At 38.1% G+C, this 19,167-nt stretch overlaps 1 protein-coding gene, 1 long non-coding RNA gene and 1 other non-coding gene across 3 annotated transcripts in view; 1 reads left to right on the forward strand and 2 right to left on the reverse strand.

The window, feature by feature from the left end:
• LOC134293460 (uncharacterized) overlaps positions 1-16,066 on the forward strand; it is a 44,267-nt gene extending 28,201 nt beyond the window's left edge. The window contains exons 2-3 of the long non-coding RNA XR_010000414.1: positions 11,447-11,576; positions 15,694-16,066. This is a non-coding gene — a long non-coding RNA (uncharacterized LOC134293460). The remainder of the gene's footprint in view (positions 1-11,446; positions 11,577-15,693) is intronic.
• spag16 (sperm associated antigen 16) overlaps positions 1-19,167 on the reverse strand; it is a 583,704-nt gene that overhangs the window by 27,499 nt on the left and 537,038 nt on the right. The window lies entirely within an intron of this gene.
• Positions 9,624-9,695, reverse strand: trnae-cuc (transfer RNA glutamic acid (anticodon CUC)). The gene has a single exon. It is a non-coding gene; the product is annotated as a tRNA-Glu (tRNA).

Here is a 19,167-nt window from a genome sequence, read left to right on the forward strand (position 1 = left end):
ATCTCAGAATACCTTGTAGAGTATGATAGTAATCGCTATTTGCAGGTTCACACCAAATGACAGAGATAGTAGCTCTACTTCACAGAAGTGAGATCGACAAGGCTTGTGATACCACGCCTAAGAGATTTCTATCTGGCAGCATTACTGCACAATATTTTTTTAGAAAAACCATTTAAAAAGAAGCTAAGAGTGACGTACACAGAAATTATAACGATTTGGGAGGATGAAAGCTTCTGTAGTGTGATGAGTCAAACCAGATTAAACTGTAAGATTTTTGAGTGATGGGGGATCCTGTATGCATCTGTAGTTAAAAATGCAGGAGGCATACTGATGAAGTGTTTCAAACTTTAAATATGATGTAGTCATGCCACTTATTATCTGTTTTATTTTTAAACACCATGCTTAAATTCCTGGTACAATTACTTTAAAGAGAATTCTAATCCCTTTATAAAGAATCAACAACGTAATGTAGCATATTAAACTGAGACAGACATGTGGATGAATACGGATGTAATTAGTCCCATTTCCTATATTCAATTCCCTTATTTGCATATCATCATTGAAGGAAGTATAGCTTCTTTAACCTAAATGCTGCACATAAAATAGTTGATTTCCTGATTCCTGTTTTTGCAGTTCTTACCCCCTGGTGTCAGGAATGGAGCAGTGTGTAGGAGTGAGGAGATGCTAGGGCGAGAGGCTTCTCTAGACTAAAAGGGAGGAAGTCAGAAAAGTCATTAAATTGCCGTTTGAAGACAAACAAAAAGGAAGTGTTTTTCATATTTTGCTTAGATACATAAGCCAAATAACCTTCTGAGGGATGAAACCAGTCATTTCTCCCGATTCCTCCCTTCTTACATGAATTTTTATTATTTGAAGTTTACCGTAGTGGGACAAAAGAAGATTTATTATATAGAGTAGATATGAAATAAAATATCATGAGCAGAAACAATGGTTTTTTAATCATTAAGAAAATGATTTTTATACACATCAGAAGCAATTTAAAGCAATTCTGAAGGATCAATATAGATAGACAGACATTTTGCTTGGCATTTTATTACCTGCGGACTGAGATATTGATCACTAGTATTGATTTCTGCTACACATGTGGAGAGACATCTGTTATTTCTCCAGAAAGTTGTACCAAAGTAAGAAGTATCAAGAAATTGCTTGCATTGTAAGGACATAGCATTAGTGGTCAAATTATTCCACATTTTTCATCCCAGATAAAAGCAAGGGGTGGTATTTTTAGACCATACTAGGTATAAGGTGATTGGAAAGTTTATTACAAAATGACTACTGTGGGTGTTCTGTATCCGCGGATCATGATCTACAGATTCAGCACACCATGGATTCAGATGTACACAATAGTGTACATTGAATCCATGATGTGGAGCATACTAACTTTCCGCTTTTGCCCTCAAGGCAATGGGGGTTCCCTCTTAAGGAGGATGTTGGTGGCTGGTGGGGCCTGCTGCTTCCTCTTCTGCTGCCTTATGCCATTTTAAGTGAACATAGTCTCTCTGTAAACATCATGATTAAATGCATTCACTCTATGAGGCTTGCAGAGAAAGTGCAGGCACATTTACTTAAACCGGTAAAGGGCAGCAGCGAAGTCAGAAATCTTGGAATTCTTCACCCAGGCCAGCGCAGAGGCTCTGAATGGCCATTCTGTTTAAAATCTCTTATTGTGATTTGTTGGTGGATTGGACACCTGAACAATCATGAAAGGAGATCCCAGGAAATGCACTACACTATTGATCTTGGCTGCCATGAGGAAAGCAAGCTTATGAGTGATGCTTGAGCTGCTACCGTCGGACCACACTGATCTTCATCCTGCTCTTAATCTGGTTTAGTCTACCTCTACAGGAGGAAGTTATGCCCAAAGCACTCACAAAATCATCACTAGCAGAAGCAACAGCAGTGCAGAGTCTGTGCAAACTGGGAGAGAGCATTAGCTTGAAGCTCAAGTCCATTTGAACAAGCCTCGTCCCTGACTGCTTTGTGTTGACAGAGATGGCGGAAGAAAGAATGTGCAGATGTGGCTAGAATAGTTCCCATTGAGACCCTGACACCAGACTAGTAACTATCCTATCTGATAAAAGATCGCAATCAATTCCAGTAATTTCTGCTTTTATATCGAGATAGAAAGATTTAGACTCTCTCTCACACACACAGGCGCACACATAAAAACTACATCCCATAGTCCCTCCCAAAAGCAATGATGAATTTGTCAAATTCACATGTATATGCTTCTTGTTTCTTTGTACCATGAATGGGTTTTGTCCTGTTTTCACATTAGTACAATATAGTACCACCCCACACCAGTTGGACTGATACCTAAGATGTTACTTTCCCATGCCAACAAATTATGTTGTTTTTAGGCATTTCAACAATTGAAATTGTTTACTGAGTAGTACTGGAGGACTGAGAAATGTTAGATAGACATTCTCTCTAGGCATTTTCTAGCGCCCCCCCCCCTCCCCCACCGCCACAGACACAATTCTATGGTATGCTTCCACTGGATGTCATTCATTTCATTAGAGTTCACTGTGGTTTTGCAAAAAATGTACCCCCCAATAATATGGGAGTTATGCTGTTTTTATGCCTATGTAATGTGGATTGTTTGCTCTATGTGTGTGTTAAATGTGTTTGTTAAAAGTTTTGATGTGGCCAATGGGCAAAAGCAATAAAACATATTGGCCTATGTACAAATTTCTATGTACAAATGGGGCTTAGAGCTGAGTGAGGCCTAGATGCTGCCTGCAGATCTGGGTCTCTATGGTGGGCCTGCCCCCCACCATAGAAATCCAACTCAGAATGCAGTGCAGGCAATCAGTTCTCACCTCAGCCCCCAGTGGGTTAAACCGCTGAGCTGCTAACCTGCTGACTGAAAGATCGGTGGTTCGAATCTGGGGAGCGGGGTGAGCTCCTACTGTTAGCCCCAGCTTCTGTCAACCTGGCAGTTTGAAAACATGCAAATGTGAGTAGATCAATAGGTACCACTATATACCCATGTACAGGCATGTAGCCGGGGGGGGGGGCTTGAGGGGCTTCAGCCCCCCCCCCCCTGAAATTCTCAGGGTGGTCTGAGAGAAGGCCTTACATTTATTATCTCAACTGTTACGTTTATACATATCATGATCTGATTACCATGCTCAATATATCCCATATGCATGGGGGTATTGGGATAACAATACAAATGGTTTGCTAGGTTAGATCCTCTCTCACCCAGACTTAGCCCCTCCCCCCCGAACCAAAATCCCAGCCCCTCCCAAATCAAAATCCTGGCTACAGGCCTGCCCATGTATAAATTGACCTCATATATATGTGGAAAGCAGGCTTTTGGGCCAAAATTATAATACGGATTGTGTTATGAGATGTTGGGTAAACCAAGGGTCATTCCACAGAGAAGGGGGTAGTGCTAGGACCACCTCAGGAGCCAACCACTGTAGGCCATCATCACTGCCATTTTCCCATCTAGGTATTCAGAAAGACTAGAGGTGGTGCTCTGTTGGATAGAACAGATGGGGTTGGGGCTTCTTTTAGATTCTGGCATGATGGGTCAAGCTCTTGCCTTTTGCCACACCACTCAAAGATAGTGTATGTGTATGTGTGTGTGTGTGTGTGTGTGTGTGTGTGTGTGTGTGTATATATATATATATATATATATATATATATATATATATATATAGGCTAAGCTACAATATTTACCTTGATACGTTGATGCAGGTTTTTTGGATCAAATTTTGACTAGATACCATACATAGATATTTAGTCTTTCTACTATCATAACATTGCCTTTTTGGTCTCTTTTAATTAGGGCAGTAGACTCAAGTATTTTGTTTTCATGTGCTTTTCCTTTCATTAATCTCCTTTACACTTATGGTGAAAGGAATGGAAAAATTGTTGTGATATTAGGGCCCCTCCCAGCAATCATAATTTTTGCAAAATAAAACCAATTTGCATTTATTTGTGCTTCCAAAATAGTTTGATTAAATAATGTCTGGATATGTGTGTGTTTGTGTGTTTTCCTCTCAAATAATTTGTATTTGACAAAACAGACAACTGGCCGCAAAGTAACAAAATGAAATTTAGCAGAGACAAATGCAAAGGAAAGATCGAGTCTTATGCACAACTGCTTTTCATGCATTGAATGTAGCTCTGAATTTATAGCAAAGATCACAGGTGCACGGGACTCATATGAGACAGGTATTCCCTTCTGATCAGAATATCAACAGTTGAGATTGATCTGGTTATGTTGATTTACATTAGCTAAAACAGAGCCTAGAGCTTTAATTTTAAATGCTATAATAACAAATATTAGCACACTTGTTCTGGTAAGTGTAGATAAAACATGTGTAACACAGCTGTTGCAAACAGTATTTTAGTAGCAATAGATAAAATTCCTCATTATTGTCACACCATACAGAATGTTATTTACCAAGCAACTGATTTTTACTAAGCAAAAAAAGTCATATATATTTTTGTTCTATAATTACTTCTTGTCTGCCTAATGCACACCATGTTTTGCAGAGGGATGCACTTTTGTGACAGTGCTATAATTCCTGGACTCTAGCATGTTAATAAATCTTTTAAAATATTCTCCTCTTGTCAGTAAAAGCATACTCTTTTCGCCCACTTCCACCTCCATTACTTTCATTTAAGAGTGTTTTGGTGTGGGCAGAAATATTCGAAGATTCTTCAACAGGTATTTAACATCTGAAACACTAAGAAATGCTAGAGCACGTGACTAATATTTTTAGAGCAAAGGTAATAGTCATAAAGTTGTAATAATAAATACATTCAAATAAATTAGTTAAAACAGTCAGACATAACATGACTAACCTTTCAGTTTTAATACTTCTTAACTGAGGAGAAAAGCCATTTTCCAGTCCATTTGCACTTCTTTACTTCAGAAATGTTTGGAATGAATTTCCCATCTCAAACAAGGATGTTGCAATGATAACATATTCAGAATGCAACAATATATGCAGAATGCTTTCTCATAAAAATTCCATATGCCAGAATGTTCACCAGAATGTTGTTTTCAACTCATTTTCCCCCAGCACTTTTATTCCTTTTTTATTTTCTTCATGACTACACACCAGCGCTGTTTTACAATATTTTATAATATTGTTCTACTAACAATTGTGTGACCATTTTCTTTGGTTCATTCTTCGAGAGGTGACTCTAAGCATAGATCAAAAAGTGAGCCAACCAGGGATTTCACTATGTGTTAATATTGCTAAGGGCATGGAAAGCCTTCAGTATAATGTAGGTCTTCCTGCAGTTGATATCTAAGAGATTCTGGTCAATAAGAGAGCACTAACCACTCCTAGGTTGAGTCTCAGCATTTTCACAATAATCTCTTCACCAGATACTTAAAAAATGGGTTGTTTTTCCTCGAGAAATTCATTGTACAATATGTCCTTTGCCTAAACAAAATGAACACTCTATGACTGTCAGATAATAATACTTTGTGCTCACAACTGACGTTTTTAAATAGAAAAGAGGCACTGAGACCACAAAGAATAACTAGAATATTACAATCATTAAGGCACAACTATTAAAGAGACAATGAGGGTAACATCAAACATAATAAAAAGAAGTTATATAACTACCCTAAGGAAGTCATATCTACCACTTATGAAGACAGTATAGAATTCTTAGATAGTTACAGAAAAAGTTTTAAAAAGTCAGATCACAATAGCAGACCAAGCAGAGATTGTCATGGAAAGAAATACTACTGTTCTTGATCATCCCACCATCTCTACACTTTCTAGCTGGGTCTTTATGCAGGTGTGTTGCTTCAACATACTTCAAAGCCATGTATCTCCAGCTTTGATGTTTTTTAAAACCAACTTTTCAATACTAAGGAATAATATGAACTGTGGGATATGTGAAGGTAAAGGCTATAAATCTGTGCTAACATTATTAATATAGGTTGAATATTCCAAGTCCAAGAAGTGTTCTGGATTTGAGGAGGGGGAGGGTTGGATTACTTCCCTATACATAATGAGATCACTTGGAGATCTCTAAAAGACCTTGATGCAATTCTTTGCTTCTGGAACTCCAAAACATCCAAAAAACAAAATTCACATTCATATTCTTCTGATAGGTTTTCCATATGCAACTAGCTGACTGACCACAGTGTAAACAGAAAAGTGGACTAAAGAGGCCATCACATGTTGTTGCTGTCCAGAAAAAATCCAAATGAAAATTTCTATGTTGACAAATATTTCCTTGAAGTGCCCTTCCCATATTGCTTCTTAACTGTAGGTGGAAGGGATTGTAGACAGTCTGCTGGACTTTGTGAACCAGTCCTTATACTTTGTTCAAGCAAGCAGATAAGATGGGATATAATTCTGCATGAAAACACAACTGTTTGTTATATTTAAATCTTTATAGCATAAATATGTTTTTATTTAACCAGAAACCACAACAATGTCATTATAAGTAAGTCAAATCTTTGGATAATAGAAGGAAACTTTTTTATTTTAGATTAATTGTTAGGAAATCTGTGGCTTCCCAGATGTTGCCGAACCGCACCTCCCAGCAGCCCTAGTCAACATAACCAGTGAAGAATGTTGGGAGTGCAATATGACTAGGAAGGCTGCATGAGTCTGACCCTGTTTCAGTTGTGACCTCATTGGATGGGGAAAGAAGTGGTGGCATGCTCACATCAATGTGCCTTTAAGCATGAAGCCTGCCAGTTCCCCTTCCATGATGCACAACTACTTCTGGCAAACCTCCATGGTTAAAGAGGCAGTGAAGAAGAGCATGCTGCCATGTCGGCAACACAGGAGGCTTTCCATGTTCCACCATGAACAATGGGGGAAGCCAGACGGTTGATGTTTTGCCCTGTGAGATGATCACCTGGGTGAGTTGGGCAATGCGGGGCGTGGGGCAACAAGTTCCCCACGCCCCCAACATGCACCACTGAAATTGCCACAATGTTTGACAATTCTAGCAGTCTTTATGATGACGTCATTGGTTGCTTTTGAAGTTACATTTTACTCGTTCTTTTTATGACATTAAGATTTGTTTTCAAATCTTAGGTTGCATTTGCAGTGTTACTTTTTATTCCATTTGATCTCCCATCTGAGCCATAAATAATCACAAGCTAGATGTTAAAGGGTTTTCTGCCAAAGATAATCAGCCTATCTTTGCTATAGAAATGACAGTGCCTCATTATCATTCAGTGTATCTAGTGGAGGAGAAAGATTTTACTCTAAATCTAAGGAATATCTTCAACTGAGCATTAATCAGAATACAATCTGAGGTAATTATGGGATACAGTGCCATTCAACTAAACAGGTGTTCATTTCCCTTAATAGCATTTACAATATGGTTGGGAGAGAGGCATTCTTCTAACAACATGGAAGATACATATTGTGCAGTGGGGTACATAACACAGTATCCTGTAATTTCATTAAACAACACCAAATTTAGTTATCATGGAGAAAATGGGAACAATCTCTATTGGGAATGCTCAGAATTACATAGCTATATGAAAGTGATCACCTAATCATGTATTTTCTCCAGGAGTCTTTCCTACCTGCTGCGTATTTGCTGCATTTTATTTCTATTGCAAATACGGGCAAAATGCAGCCTCCTAGAAGTTTTTTGAACTGCACTAGCGCTTGCTAGCAAAGACATCTGAGGAATGTTGGGAGTCTCATAATGTCTTGAGGGTATCCCTTTGCTCACTCTTGCTCTATTCAAATCTATATTCTTGAGCAGAGTTTCTCAAACTGTATTCCTCCATATGTTATGGATTTCAGCTCCCACAATTCCTAATAGCTGTTCTTACAGCTTCTTGGCAGTGATCACAGCTCACAAAGATCCCCTCCGATGTCTATTTACGGGAGACATTTGGCAAACATTTTCACAGCTTCTGCAACAATGCAATTGGCTGTTTCTCAGGTCTCCTTGGGAGCTATCAAGAAATGTGTCTAATCTTTGGACTGCTTCCAAAAGTTTTCAACGACAAAACCAAATAATTTTATTATTTTTCTCTCATTGTCGCAAGAAAGCCTTCAAAGCTGCATTGAACACTATTTTTGGAATTCAGGGCTTATTTTGTGCAAAACAAGTTTTCCATGCAGAAAACAGCATTTTCAGCAACAACAAAAACCATGATTTAGTTTGTGTAGAAAACAAAACTTCTGTGCATTTTCTGCACATATATGTTTATGTGAGATATACATGCGTGCATTTTTCAACTACATGCATTTTTCACATCAAATAATTCTCAAACTGAAGATTCTCATCTGTGCAAAATTCTTCTCATTCAAGTTTTCTGATGCTCAACATATTCTTCTTTAAACCAATTTTAAATAAAATTTCCATCTGTAATAAAAGCACTATCTCTATCATTAAATCAGTCAGCAGTCATTACAAATAGTATAATTTTTTTTGTCCAAGATATGTACAAATATCCTTGCTTGCAGAGCCCTCTTCATAACTTAGGCCCTAAAAATCTTTGCTTTGGGTTTTGATTAGTTCATTGAAAAATTATTGTTATCCTTCCTTCAAGTTCTTTGACAGGCCCTGCTCTTATGCATGTGTTGTATGAGAAATAAATATATGGATTTAATAACTATTTGAGCATAAATAATATATTGAAGGAATGGGTTATGTAAGATGTTCAAGCAAAGCAGCTAAAGGACCAGGGCCATGAGCAGTTGGATAGTTTTCCATGAGGCATACAGATCCCATATCAAAGATAAGCTCAACCTAAAGCAGATTTCTCACTCCATTTGCTCCCCCACTCCTTCTAGCCATGATATGTACAACCCACATAAATGTTTGCCATCTTAGCTGTTATCACAACAACAACAACAACAACAACAACAACAACAACAACAACAACAACAACAAACTTTATTATGGTCTATGACCAGTATGAAGTTTTAGCTGCTGTGTTTCTGGATAGGAGGAAGGCACTCCCCTGTGCATAGCAGAGTCAGCTTTCTTTCAAGGAGTGTTTGAAAAATTGTGTGGAATAAGAGGAATGTTAAATTCCATGTCAAGGTTCTTTAGAGATGAAATTGGGATTTTGAAAGACATTGAATGTTCTGAACAATCTGAAGAATATAAGAAGGAGAGATGATCCAACCATTTCAGAGTTCAAATGCAATGGTATCACAAGATATATCATCAGAAGAGGGGAAGGAAAATGAAGATCATCATGAATGATGAACCTAAAATCATACTACTAGGGAATGAAGGGGGAGATGGCAGAAATTGCATAATATTTCCATTCGATTAGGAAGAAGATTTCAGTAAGCAGTTTGATAAAGATTAGGCTATTATGACTGAGAACACTGGGAGTGTTAAAGTTATGAGTGAGAATGACAAAACTGTGATAAAAGAGATCAGAGATGAAATTGGAGAAACATTAGCAATTGATCAGGGAAAAGTCTGAGATCAAAGTGATGGGAAGAGAATGTGGTGGAAAACCATATTTAAAGTATGCATGTTTCAATGTGAAGTGTTTGTCTCCATCTGCGCCGACTTTGGGGGGGATGACCTTGTGTTCATTTTAAAGTATAACTTAGATTTTACATAGAATCATAGAATAGTAGAGTTGGAAGAGACCTCATGGGCCAAAGCATTTGTTCCCTGACTGGGAATCGAACCCAGGCCACAGCGGTGAGAGCACCGAATCCTAACCACTAGACCACCAGGGAATGATATAAATGATTTAAATGATATAAATGGTGACACATGGGGCTGATTTATGTGATAATCTTAATGTTCAAACCTTTAAAATAATTAACAGAATGAAGACTTAAAGGGATTAAATACTTAATGCAGAATTGTTTTTTCCCACTTGTGTGGATTAATAAATATATTTAACACTTAGATTTATGAAGAGAAAATGATTTCTTTTTAAAAAAATAATTTTTATTAAGTATTTTTGCATACAAGTTTAAAATCGTGGTGTTCAAAAATGGGGGGGAAGTAGGGAGTATGGTGGAGGGTGTGTGGGGCTAGGGGAGGGGGCTATAGGAAAAAGGGGGGAAGAAGAAAGGGAAAAGGAAAAAACTGATGGGGTAAATTTGAGGGAGGGAGAGGGAGGGGGATAGAGAGAGGTTCTGGAGGGTCGGTTGGGTCTTTAGATAGTAGAGAGTGGTCCCCTTGTGGTGTTGGTTCTTCCGTGTTGTAGGATGGCTGTCAATTTGGGTATTGGGGGGGGGGGTCATTTGTCTCATGAAGAGACGTTGTATTGCTAGGTTTGGGTATTTCTAGTTATTCTTATGGAAATTCTTCGGGGTATGTCCGTCTTTTCCTTATGTACTCTTCAAATATTGACCATTCTGTTTCTTTTATTGGTTGTCCGTGGTGTTTCTTCATCAGGAAAGTTAGTCTATCCATGGTCTTTATTTCCCATACTTTTAATAGCCATTGATTAATTGAAGGGATCTGGTTTGTTCTCCATAATTTGGCAAAGACAATCCTGGCTCCTATAACCAGATAGTTTAGGATTTTTTCCGCATTTGTGTCCAATTTCAAATTTTTAAGGCCCAATAGATATAGTTCTGGTCTCATATGTAGTTTCTTTCCCATTATTTTTACACATTCTTCATGGATTTTTTCCCAGTATTTCTTTGTTTCGGGACAGGACCACCACATGTGGTAGAAACTCCCCTCATTCCTGGGTTGGCTTCTAAAAAGAAATTATCTTCCTGCACAATTAATTTTTTAGTATCATAACTGTTATTTGATATGCATGTTGACATGTACTTTTGTTTCATAAAGTGAAGGAGGAAACTTATTCTAGAATTTGCATATAGCAACTGTGGGAAGGATTGGAGGTCACTTTAACATAGTTTTTTCTTTATTTTTTTAAATCATTGTGTTTTTATATTATTGTTCTTTTTCTCTCTTTTACATAGGATGTATAATATAATTTTTGCTACTGTGATTGTAATTTCTTTACTATGTAGATTGTTTTCTTTATTATATTATTATTCTGTATGGTATAATTTTAATTTAAAAAAATGAAACCCAAATGGTCAGCACAAGGAGAGGGAGTGAAGTTGAGAGAGAGAGGCAATGCATTTGCTAACAAAAACTTAGCTTTGATTTTTTTTTTTAAAAAAAGGCAATGTGATTTGGGAATGTGTTGTTCCCTACCTATAGGAAAGGGCCATGTTCTGAGTGGGGAATGGGAGCCTTATAACAAAATGGTGTGTAGTGGTATATGCTTTCCATTCAGATCATGAGCTGTGTCATTATGGTATACAATACCATAATGCTGATTGCAGTAGGAATCCCTGTCCCTAGGGGTAAAGTAATGACAGAAAAATGTCAACTGTAGGCTTTACTTTGCAGATTTGATTATTCATGGATTAGAAGACCTAAAAATTCCTAGGGAGGTGTTCTCTCAAGTACGACAAAATTGTGTTTTCATTATTTGCATTTTCCACGTTTGCAGGGGTCCTATGCCGTTATCTCACTGAATGTGGGGGGCCTGATGTATAGCAACCCCAGTCTATCTGGATGAAAGGTGTCAGCTAGAAAGCTGACTCCAGCAAGTGGGAAAAAGCACAGTAAAGATGCAAACGGTAGGTATGTATTCACTGGAAAGCAATATTCAATTTGGAATGTAGCATCCAACAGGGGAAAAAATGGAAAGACCTCTAAACATTTAGCCACTGGATGGGAACTGTAAAGAGTGACATGACAACTGTTCCACAAATGTGTAAATTGCTGTTAAAAGGAGAATAGTCCTTCTGTGACTACTAAAACTAAAGCAATAGGATAGAATTACCATCCACTTAGCTGTTGCTTAATTGAAAAACGGTTCTTAGGAGCATCTATCTGTGAAGTATTTTCACTGCTCTGGCGGTGAGCAGCACAGGCTTCCTAGCTGCCAATCTTATTTTGACATCCTTACATTTTTGTCAATGGAAAATGAAATGGAATCATGTCAAGACAAGGGCTTGATCAATAGCTGCTGGTTGAGTTATAGCTGCAAAGGTGATGGCTCTAATGGTGTTTGCAGTAGGAACCCCTGTCCCCAGGGGTAAAGCAATGACAGAAAAATGTCAAATGTTAAAATGCTGCATGAATGAAAGGTGACTGAGAACAAGAATAAAGCACAGCATAATCTGCTGACTGAGCTCCCTAAATGAATTAATCACCATAAAATTATCTTTATGAGATTCTAAGCAGAAAGATAGATCACTGAGAAACTTTCAGAAGCTGAGGGTGGTGGGGACTGCCCTTGAAAATGGTTAGAAATATCAAAGAACATGGACATCACAGCATTATGGAAACCAGTTTTTCATGCGTTTACTCCACTGTACTGCTGTAATGCCAGCAACCAAGTAAGAAGTGCCATCGAATTCCATCTATGTGGTTGATAGTCTTTAAATAGTGATGATCATCCCTAGCTATTAACAGCTAAAACCCATCAATAGCTCACAATTCAAGGTAGCAGATGAGACTGTTGTTGGATTGTGAGCTACTGATGGGTTTTAGCTGTTAATAGCTAGGATGTTAATGGGTACCCTTTGCTTCTGTGCAATCGGTTCCTTTTGCTTTTGTGTAATGGGTCTCTTATGCAGTGGCTCCCTCTTGATTCTGTGCCTGCATGTCAGCAGTAAATAAGAATAAGAATACATTTTATTTGTTACCTGCTTCTCCTGGTGGCTTGAGATGGGGTACAACAAATTAAAAAACAACTGAGTATAAAAATGTAGTAAATTACTAAATTTCATAGATAAAAACACACACACAAACACACAAACATGAATGAAAATTTATAACAAGCATAACTAGGCATATAGTGGTAACAGAATGAAAATCAAAACTCACTATTGAATGTTGACTGGGTAGGCCTGCCTGAAGAGATGGGTCTTTAATAGTGTTTTAAATTCCAACATCTCATTTAGCTGTCAGAGCTCTTCTGGCAGGTCATTCCACAGTCATGGGGTGGCCGATGAAAAGGTCCTCTGGGTGACAGTTGACAGCTGGCACCAGAGAGTAGGATTCTCCTCCTTTCTTGATTCCCCCTTCCTTTGTTATTCCCAAGATGACTGTTTTCGTTTTTATATTTCGTATTTATATATTTTTTTAATTGCTGAAATTGCGCAATTGCAATTAAAATAAATTAAGGAACAGCAGCAGTGCCGGAAGTCAGGGCTATGAGGGTAGGACCACAAATTGGTGAATTGGCACAATTGCACTAATGAGGTGAGGTACAATATTGAGGGTACTCAACATGATATGCATCCACTATTAATGATAATGCAATTGTAGTGGAATAGCAGGTTAATGCAACAAAGCCTCTAGAAAAGATACAGTCTACTTAAACTGTGCACTTGCACTGGCATTCTGTTGGGTTTTAACTACCAGGGGTGCGGGGATGAGGACATTTCTCCTGTAAATAAGAATTCCCCCAACTCCTGTCAATTTTTTCAGTCTCCATTTTTCTACCATTAGAGAAAGTGAGAGTGTGAGGACCACTCACACCTACAACTTTGGTATTTCTTATGTTCTCATTCCATTGGTAATATTGCTGCCCATTTTCCTTGGACACCTAAATTGGATTTCTAATTGCTCAGCTGATGTTTTAAGTTTCCACAATGCTGGAAATGTGGAAACTGACAAACAAATTTCATTGGACGAATCAGAATTCGGAAAGGAGGGGGCAGTGGGGAGTTCTTATGTTCCCCAAAAACTATATACCTGCATCTTGTCAATTTCTGAGTTGGAGTGATACAGCTATTGTTGCTCTGTAGAACCTCTCATGATTTGAGACCAAGAAACATTAATTTTGATCAATGTCCCTGTACATTTTAAAGAAAAATAAAGTTGAATATAGATAAATTGCAATGCAACAAACAAAATCACTTATTCATTAAATTTCTACCCTGTCTTTCTTCTCAGGGGAATCCCTAAGAAGAGTTTAACTGGATATGCTTTTAAATAACATTTTTTGGTTTTCTCTGCTGGAGTCATTAGAATACAACACTTTGAAATAAGCCAAGTCCAATGTTCTTTGCCATGTCAGCAACATAGTACATAGATTTCAGTACTGTAACTACTAAAGACTGTCACAGGAATGGTTGCTGTGTTGTTTAGTCATCTCTGACTCTTTGTGACCACATGGACCAGTTCACACCAGAGCTCTCTATTGGCCATCACTGCCCCCAGTTCCTTCAAAGTCAAGCCAGTCATTCATTCCTGTGAATGATACTGCCACAGTACCATTCACAGGAATGGTACTGTGGCAGTTTTCAAACCATGAACAGTCAAGACTGGATATTAGAGAATTCAAACATTTGGGGATTTTCAACTCATAATTCTAGGTTCATATATATGCTATTGTTTAATAAATAAAACATTTTTAAAGATATATCTTGTTTTCTTTCATGAGATGTGTTGTTTTCAAAGTATGAAAAAATAGTAACACATCATTAAAAGGTTAACTGGTGTTTAAAATAACCTGTTCTCCCCTAACTCATATAACAGAAATGAGAATGATCTAGAAGAGGTCAACTAAAAAAATACTAAAAACAAAAAAAAATCATTATTAGAATGTCATGTAATGCCCAGAACTCCACCTAAAAAATTCGATTAGTCTTATCGCTCATAGATTCTTTACTCTCTTTTTTCACTTGAGAATAAAGCTCTAAATTTACCTCAAATGTCTCCTTTGGTAATTCGTAGCAACATTAAATTCTATTACTCTCCAGCCTTAAGAAATGTTGTTAGTCTTAGTGAACAGATATTTTCTTTATTATTTGTTTATGTTTTTTTTTTAAAAAAAAAAAACTTGATAGAAACACTTTGGAAAGATAAAATTGCTAAACTGCAAGCTGATTTAGCACGCATTGAAGTCCACAAGTTTTAGGACAATATTCCACAAGGAAATTTTCAGATACTACCTAGGTTGGTGCTGATTATTTTTCTTAGAATTTGAATGCAGAAAAGGTTCAGCAGTTCCACAATCCTTACAATTTGATTTTCATCTACTATCAGGCAAAAAAGACCAAACCCAGCAAGAGGAAAAAAAAAGTTTGCCAATCAGTACCATTTTTTTTCTATCTCTTGACAATTCTGTATAGAATCAAGATTTCTATTTTCAATCATACAACAATGAAGATTTGGTACAATTTATAATTGGCCCTGGAGTTTATTGTTCTGGGAATGTTTTTACTTTATCTAATTTTATCTAACATTGTTGTTTATATTTAATGTGCTTTAATTGTATTGCATTCTTTTAACATAAAATCTATACGTCGTTTTATATAATATTTTTATATTGTTCCATTTATATTTTATTTATTTATTTTGTATGAGAATGATCTATGATCTAAGCAATAATTACTACTGCCAAACATGCCCACAGTGTTTGTAATGTCAACATAAATCTAGGAGTTCAACCTAACATATATGCTCATGAATAGGTTGACTTCATGTGCAACTCAAGGGCAGGTTTTGGGGTCAAATTATGAATTTTGATATGACTCATGAGGATTTTCAGGTTCTTTCGACAGAGGGGAAAGTGCCAGCTATCCATGGCCAGCATTGCTGTCATTTCCCTGCCCAGACATTTAAAAAGGCCAGAAGCAATGCCATAGGAGAGAAAAGAGAGGGGTTTGGAGTTTCTTTCAGGTTCTCCCAGAGCAGACTAATCTCTTGCCATATGTCACTCTACTTTTTTCGTGTCAGGAACAACTTGAAAAACTGCAAGTCACTTCTGGTGTGAGAGAATTGGCCGTCTGCAAGAACGTTACCCAGGGGACGCCTGGATGTTTGATGTTTTACCATCCTTGTGGGAAGCTTCTCCCATGTTTCCACATGGGGAGCTGGAGCTGACAGAGGGAGCTCACCCGCTCTCCCCAGATTCGAACTGCCAACCTGTCGGTCAGCAATCCTGCTGGCACAAAGTTTTAACCCATTGCACCATCGGGGGCTCCATCACTCGACTGAGAGAAGGGGATGGCATTTTGACTAAAATTTCTAGACTTATACATGTGTATAAAATAAGTCTGGATATAATGTTTGGTCAAAATCTGTTCATAATAAATGTGCATTCTTGAGTAAAAAATGCTGTGTACTGAAGTATGTGTTTGGATCAAGTCAAAAACTTGTTTTGTTTTGGTTTGATTAGATATTAATGGATCTTCATCTACAATGGCCAATTAATCCAGGGCTAGCCAGGATTAGATATGCTTTAGAGGTGGCCATGTGAATCCTCATGAACCTGCTGGAACATTTCCATAACCACTGCTACTCTTGGCTATTGCTTGTATTCTGTGCTGACATCAGCAGAAGTGCTCACACAATCAGGAAAAAGGAAGGAGTCAATCCATCTTCTTATTTCGGGATTCCGGATGAGTGTAGGTATAGCAACAGTGTCCTGTCTGGACAGCAGACTGGTCCAAATCAGACTCACTTCCTGCTATCCACACTGTACTAATGCTGCGGGATTACTCTGGAATTTCAGACAAACTCTGGTGCATCCCTTGACTTTACTTTTCTAAATGCCATATGTCAAACCAGATTAAATTGTGATAGGTAAATGGTAAAGGTTTTCCCTGACGTTAAGTCCAGTCGTGTCCGACTCTGGTGCATTTGTAAGATACAGACAGACACTTGGAATTATAGTATAGACATATCTATATGTGTACATAGAATCATAGAATCGTAGAGTTGGAAGAGACCTCACGGACCATCCAGTCCAACCCCCTGCAAGAAGCAGGAAAATGTACAGACATGTACAGACAGCCGCCAAGCCATGAACAAGATAGGTTCTATAACTTTGTTCTTGAGTTGAATTTGTTTGTAAATTGGAATTGGTAGATTTTTGAGTGTAACTCCAACTATACATGCAAACACATGCACGCACACTTTGGAAGGGTTAACACCCCTGTGGTGTTTGTTTTGCTGTCTGTGCCCATGTTCACTTTTTGTCCCTGTGATAATTAGATTTTGAAAATGTTGGTTTGTTGTGGAAACAAGGATTGGTAAGAAAGCTTCAGTAGAGACTCCTTTCCCTCCTGATAGCTCTTTCAGGAGTGAATTTCCTGTCTTGGGGGCAGGTTTCTCTCATGTCCTGTTGTCTCAGCCCCATTTACAACTATGAGTTGTTTGCAAATCAGATGTTTATAACTCAGGAACTGCCTGTATACCATAAGGGATCCCATGCTTATTGTGTGTGATGTGCAGTTGGCCCAGACAGATTTCTTTTTTGAAAAAAGCAAACCTTTCTAGGAATCTGCTTATGCATGTTTCCTTGCCTTAGATCCATCTTCATCTGCAGTCACGCTTTCTTGCCTTCCACTGTTTTGCCCTTCTCTATTTTCAAATGGTCATCTCCTCCACCTCAGAGCAGTGACCTTTTCTGTATTCATAAAATCATGAGTACAATAGAGAGAGGTCATCAGGTGCAACAATGCTATAAATAATCCCAATAAACAATAATTGGCTGCAGAGGCTTCTTGAAATGCTGCCTGGCAGAAACCAACTGACAGCTACGTTTCCTGCCCTGAAAACAACTATAGAGTGGTTTGCTGTAATAGCGAAAACCAAAGAATTAGAACATAGGGTGAGTAATCTCTCCCTCCTGCCTGCCATTGTTCTAAAAAGAGGAGAGACTACCGTTAACATATGCATGTAATTGTCAGCAAAGGCATCTCTATTAGGTTTGTTCTCTTTGCCAAACATTCTTATTACTGTCACTTCTTTGGGTTGTCATATTCAGTGCTCTGACAGCACAAACGCAGCTCTGTAGAACCTGTCAGCGAGGCCAGCTGCTTCCTTACATCACCTGACATTTCCAGCTCTTTAATATCAGCTTGTCAGAATACCTAAGAGGAAGGAAAAGGTTTTGCTTGCTTGCTGCCATACCTTCAACTACCCAGCAGACACATTTTAACCATTAGCCTTGTATGAGTTTTCAGATCTGACTTTTACATCCTTGGAATAAAATGCTGCTGGCATGCATCTACCACACAACTGGCTCACTTGCCTGAAGAGTTGCATTTACAAAAAGAACTCATTATGTTTTACAGGAAGCCCATTATTTCTGCAAACATTCTCTCCTGATTTTATTTCCAAAGTACCTCTTAGGAATTCTTTTTATTTTTTTACTCTCTTGTGGAACAAAGAACTGTTTTCATGTTTCCCTTCTTTGTACTCTACATAAGTGATAGGATGAAACTTTCTTGGGCTTCTGGATCAAGCCAGAAGCATTTTTGGTAAGGTAAATATAAGTAATATTCCTAATACAATGTTATCATAGGATTTTTTTTTCCATGTCAGGAGCGACTTGAGAAACTGCAAGTCACTTCTGGCATGAGAAAATTGGCTGTCTGCAAGGATGTTGCCCAGGGGATGCCTGGATGTTTTTACCATCCTTGTGGGAGGCTTCTCTCATGTCCTTGCATGGAGCTGGAGCTGATAGAGGGAGCTCATCTGCGTTCTCCCCGGGTTGGATTTGAACTGGCAACCTTCACGTCAGCAACCCAACCTTAAGTCCTATATCATAGGAGATGATAGTGTGATTATGAATTAGACTAATGAACCATGGTGGTTGGCTGATATGTGGACATTGTACACACTTCCCCTCAACCTAAGCCAGTCTATTTCTGCCTACCTCCTTTCTCTTAACCAGCTATAGGGTAGCAAAGGACCAGATGCTCAATAAACTAGTCTGCTGATACCAAAATTTAGTTACAGAAGTAGCAGCAGCAGTAGCAGTAGTAGGGTGCCTTCAAACAGTTTCTATCTTCTATCCAAAGGTGACCCCTTTGGATAAGATTAGTTCAGAGTGGGTATTCCCTTTGCCTTCTTGAAATTGGATGATTTGCCCAAGGCAACTGGTTTTCCATGGTTGATAGGGGTTTTGAAACCTATTCTCAGCGTTTTAGTCAAACATTTGAACCACTACAGGATTAATGTTCAATGTTTCCTTTCATTCAGTTTCATTCAGGTAAAATAAGGAGAGGGAATGAGTGCATCGTTCCAGCTTATTGTGGGGTTCAGGACTGAAAACAGAGGGCAAAAGCTTGAGCAGCAGCTCCTCGTTTTACGTATGTTGTTTTGTTTTATTATGAGGATAGGAAATTCATTTTTGAAAATTTAAGGGGATTTTGAGAGTGTTCATGAGAAAATATACATCTGTGTGTCCGGTGGAAAGGC

The sequence above is a fragment of the Anolis carolinensis genome, chromosome 1 (genome assembly GCF_035594765.1).
Source record: "Anolis carolinensis isolate JA03-04 chromosome 1, rAnoCar3.1.pri, whole genome shotgun sequence".
NCBI lineage: Eukaryota > Metazoa > Chordata > Lepidosauria > Squamata > Dactyloidae > Anolis > Anolis carolinensis.